Raw genomic sequence first — 5,766 nt, forward strand, 5'->3', positions numbered from 1 at the left:
CATGTGTAATAACTCTAAAGGTCTAGAAGTAGAAACAACGTAACATTCTTACTTTTAAAACATATTGTAATTTGTTTCCCTTTTTGACAAGCATCATAATATCTATCGTTTTTAAACTTGAATTTAGGCAAACCAATTACTAAATCTTGTTCAACTAATTTGTTTAGATGATTCATTCCAATATGTGCAATACGTCTATGCCTTAACCAAGTCTCATCACTTTTACTTAATGTAACCACTCAATTTTGTCCTCACACACCAAAAGAAAAAATTAAAAGGGTAAAATTTATTTAGTAATTTTTCGTATTTTATCTAGTCTATATATATATGTATATATTAAATTATTTTATTTTATTTTATGTTCTTATTTTTAATTTTAATTTTAATTATTATTATTATTATTATTATTATTATTATTATTATCTTTTTTATTTATTTTTTTAATTTTAAACGAAAAAAATTAAAAAAAGATAGAAATGCCATCTTTCTATTTCTACACTAGTCCCCCAATATGGGTTTCATCAGCCTCAACCCATGACCCAAACCGCCTTTGTCAATCAAGGTGAGATCATCTTCAAGATAACTCCACGTGAGCAATGTTCAGGAAACAAAGGTTCAGAACAAGAAAAGCAGGGAGCTATGTTCAAGATAAGAAAATCAGGGGAATCGTGTTCAAGAAGAAAAGGAAAAAGATCAGAAAAAGTAAGGGAGCAATTATTCTATAAATAGGATGAGGCTCTAGGAAGATGGGGCTGGCGATTTTCGCAAGAAAGAGGGAGGAGATGAAAATGAATCTTTAGGGAGAGCGACTTTGGGGAGAAGAACGAAGAATTGGGAGCTTGAGAGTTTCTTTCTTTTCTGAAAAAAAGTTTATATCAGTGAGATTCTTTCGTTTGGAAGTGTAAATATTCTTAAATAATGCTTGTTATAACACATTTATAGGGTAGTTGTGGGCTGAACATTTTTTCTCTTTTGCCTGAACGTATTATGGTACCAAATGTTTATTATTTTTATATTGTATGTTTAAAGTTGCCAATGTATTTTATATATAATTATAAAATAATTGTTCTTTAGTTATTTGTTTCATCCCATCATTTCCATATGTATTATCTTTTCTTTTTGTATATATAATATTATTTATACACTTCATTCACTATATGTTAGCTACTAGCTACTGGGAGTTTGCTCTTTTTCATTATGCTTCTCCTTTTCGAATCTTAAGCTAAATGTTTTTTTTACTGTGTCGAATTCTGCATGTCTAGTCAATGTGATCTTACGTAATTATTATTATTATTATTATTATTATTATTATTATTATTATTATTATTATGTAGTTGATTATGAAAATGACTCCCAAGTTATATTTATAGTAAAAGTAGAGATTGACTAAGCTGCGACAGCTTGTTAATCTCATTATTTTTTAAAAAAAATCATTTCGATTGCGTAAGTCCGATGATTTTAAACCAAGATTTCTTTTTGCCATTAATTAAAATGGGAGTCAGCTGAGCCGTGACGGCTTGTTTACCCCATTTTTTATTGTGACTCATTTTAGCCGTGACGACTTGGTAATTCAAAATTCATTCAAATTTATCTTAAAATTCACAACAATAAAAATAACAATATGAAATTTATTTTAAAAAAAAGGATTAGCTGAGTTGAGACGGCTTGTTAATCTTACGATTATCATTTCAGATTATTTTAGCTGCGACAACTTGATAATCTGAAACCTTCATAACCAAAACCTTCCAATGGATTTTATTTAAAAATTACTTTCAAAATTAAAATCAATCAACACAAAAATATTTTTTACAGAACGACGTAGATATGAGTTCCCTATTGTACCGAGGGATACGTCGGAGAGGGATTCTTCCCGTCAAGCACAAAAATAAATTTTCAAAATTAGTTTTTTTTTAACAAATTATTCTTATTTATTTTTTTAGGGTGAAATAAATATCTAAAATATTATTAATGACTCGCACAATTAATATAAGGTAACCATTTTTTAACGGATGGCGTAGGATGCTAATACCTTTCCTACTCGTAATTGACTCCCGAATCCATTTATGATTTTTTTTCAAAGACCAGTTTTCTATAATAAAAGGTTTTTCCAATGTTTTCTTAAATAAAACTTGGTGGCGACTCCATTGCTTTTTATCATTTCATCTCTTTCGCAGTCACGTCGCGATACGGTTACGACACTTAACAAGCATGTAGCAACATTTGTAGAAAAGGAATCAATATCAAGCATATACACATTATCAATTCTATTACATATGAATTTAACTTCACCATCAAGCAAACTAGTAATATGACAAGTCATGGAATCAACTACAATTTTAAATTGCTTATCACAAAGTTGACTTATGTTAAGCAAGTTATGTTTCAAACCTTCTACCAAAAGCACATATTCAATTAAAGTAGTAGAAGTGTTACCAATTTTGCCAATTCCTAGTATCTTGCCTTTGTTGTTGTCACCATATGTAACATGTCCATAATGTTTCATGATGATTGAAGTGAATCTAGTAATATCTCCGGTCTTATGCTTGGAACATCCGCTATCAAGGTACCATTTTGTGTTTTTTTTGCCTTCAAGCACACTTGTACTTACAAAACAAGTAAGTTTACTTGACTTTTGGTACCCAAAGCCTCTTGGGTCAATTTTGGTTAGGTATGGGCAGTAGCCCATTATTTGAAAATAGTGAGTTTAAAGTGCCGTTTTCAACCCAAACTTGTTTGTAACTTCTCACATTTTTTCTATACTTGCATTGGTAAGAATTATGGTCTTTTCTTCCACAATAATTGCATTTAATGAATGGAGTCTTAGACATATATCCATGATGTACATGACATGTCTTTTTAACATTTAAATGATGCATGTTAGGCTTAACATAACCTAAACCATGAGTAACATGTGTGGGTTTTTGTCTACCAAGTATAATATTCAAGTTTTTTTAGCACATGTAAATTTCTCTAAATCATCATTTAATCTTTTTATTTCATCCTTAAACTTTTCAAATGTAGTACATGATGTAGATGATGATGATGATGCACCATTAAATCTAGCTAAGCATACAATACAACTAGCACTAGCATCCAACAACTTTAAAGTTTCATTTTCGTTTTTCAAATAATCAAGTTGTTCATTTAAGCATGCTAATTGTTTAAGTAAGTCATCATTATACTTTCTAACTAATCTAAGATTCTTAGCACATTCCATTGCTTCATCATATATTTCTTTAAATCTATTTTTCAATTCATCATAGGAAGGGTCATAAGAAGAGCATATAGAGTTTACCTCACTTTCTTCATCTTCTTATTGTACCATCAAGCAAAGGTTAGCTTCTTCTTAACTTTACGAAGATCTTGAGCTTAAAGTATCTTCATCCCATGCCAGTAAGCCTCTTTGCTCTTTTTCTTACTTTTGCTTGACTTTTTGTCACTTTTGCTTTTTGTTTGAAGTGTAGAACATTCATTTCTATAATGGCCTTGCTTTCCACATTCAAAGCATGTAACTTGAACATTGGGAGGGTTAGAATCTCCTTTTGATCTTCCTTGGGCAGCAAGGTGCTATGTTCTTTGAAGATTCTTCTTTTTGAAGAATTTACCATATTTCTTGATGAAAAGTCCCATTTCATCCATTTCAATATCTTCCTCATTAGATTCATCATTCTCAACATCCTTGGAGGTTGTGGACTTGAGAGAAACATTTTTGTTCTTCTTCTTGGCTTGATCTCTTATAGCATGCATTTTCATTTCATATTCATATTCTTGAAGCTTTCCAAAAAGTGTAGCAATTTGCATTGTATCAAGATCTTTGGATTCATAGATGGCCGAAAGTTTGGCATCCCAATCTTTGCTCATGCATCTTAGAATTTTGTTGATCATTTTCTCATCATTGTAATGTACACCTAAAGCATTCAATCTTGTAATGATGTGAGTAAAACATTTTTGCAATTCATAAACATTTTCATCATCAAGCATTTCAAAAGTTTCAAATTCTCTAGTGAGTGCATTTTGTTTTGATCTCTTAACCTTATTAGTGCCTTCATGTGTAGTTTTTAAAACATTCCACATTTCCTTAGCGGTTTTACGAGATGAGATCCTAAAGTATTTTCATCTCTCCCTACAACATTTGTAATTAGATTTTTAGCCTTATCATTCCATTGAGCCTTCTTAAGTTCAACTTCACTAAAGTCTCTAACCCTTTTTTAAATTGTTTGACCTTGTTCATTTGTTATGGTAACGAATTCATATCCATCTTTCATTGTTGTCCAAACTCTTAAATCTATGGATTCTAAGAAGATTTGCATCCTAGACTTCCAATAAGGATAATTCGTTCCATTAAAGAAAGGTGACCTATTGGTTGAACTACCTTCTTGAGGCAAATCCTTGTTAAAACTAGCCATATTATGGATCTTTATCTCTAAGTGATTAAACCTACAGCAAGAGAACCTAAGATCTGAGGCCAATTGAAAAGAAAAGATGGCTAAACAATCACACAAGAGGGGGGGTGAATTGTGTGTTACCTGAAATTCAAGAACCAATTCAAAAATAAATTTTTGACAAGTATATCAACCAAAATCTATTCAAACATAAAGTAATCTTATTTCTCAAAGTAAAACAGAATTACAACAATTCTTATAATATTAATTTAGAGATATTATGCAGCAGATCAAATTTGAAGAGAAAATAAGAGAATTTCAATGCTTAAGGTCACCCTTTTCAAGAATTTATGCAAGAACGAATTAAAACATAAAAGTAATAATCATAATCTTTTATACAGATTCAATATAACATATATCAAGAATCAAAACGAAATTCAATTGATAGAAATCAAAAGAGATAGGATAAGGAAGAATCACACCGGGATTTATCCTAGTTCACTCTCTAAACCTCTTGAGAGCTACATCCAGATTGAGGTTGATCGTTTTCACTATCATCAAGCTTCCAACAAGTTCTTGAAGAAACCTTTTTACAATTGGAATTTTACAAGTCTATGATCACATCTTGATCACACTCAACCTAAGCCTTTATGATCACTCCAATTGTCTTTCCAACAATTATAGCAATTCACTCTTGCTAAACAGATGTAGAGTCACCTCTCTACTTTCAAACAAAACAGAAAGAGCTGAAAAAGATTCAGAGATGAGAGAGTAATTGAGATTTTTCTTTAAGATGTGCAAAAACAAGCCAATATGGGTTCAATCCTAAGATTTCTTGATTCTGAGTGTTTCAATGTTAATTCTTGTGTTCAGAACCCTAAAGATATGTATTTACAGGTGCCCAATGAGTTATTAGTATTTTATAGCCGTTGGGCATCAAAAAATTTGAATTTCTTCGAGTTTAAGGCACTAATCACATAAAGTATTCGATTACTTTTTGGAGAGTATGATAAACCTTTGGTTTACAATGTTTTTAGGCTAAATTTTACAAGAATTATGTAGTAGATTGCATGGAATTCAAGGTTTTACAGCATATAAGTCATAAGATAGGAATTTGAGCTAACGTTTTGTAGTTCTTTGCATTTTGTAAGTAAAACCACATTTATTGGTGCTAAAAAGTGATGAAGAACTCAAAACAAAGAGTTGAGACTCAAATTGGACCAAAGGAAGCCAAAATCTTACAAGCAAGGGCCAGAAGAGCACGCTCAAGCGCACAGAATGGCCGCTCGAGCGCTTCCTAGCAGGGAAAACAGCCAAGCTGAGCAATTCAGGACGCTCAAGAGCACAGATGCATGCTCCAACGCCCAAGAAGACACGAATCTAC

This window comes from Gastrolobium bilobum, unplaced genomic scaffold (genome assembly GCF_033153095.1).
Source record: "Gastrolobium bilobum isolate Gb01-03AN ecotype WA unplaced genomic scaffold, APGP_CSIRO_Gbil_v1 utg7849, whole genome shotgun sequence".
Taxonomy (NCBI): Eukaryota; Viridiplantae; Streptophyta; class Magnoliopsida; order Fabales; family Fabaceae; genus Gastrolobium; species Gastrolobium bilobum.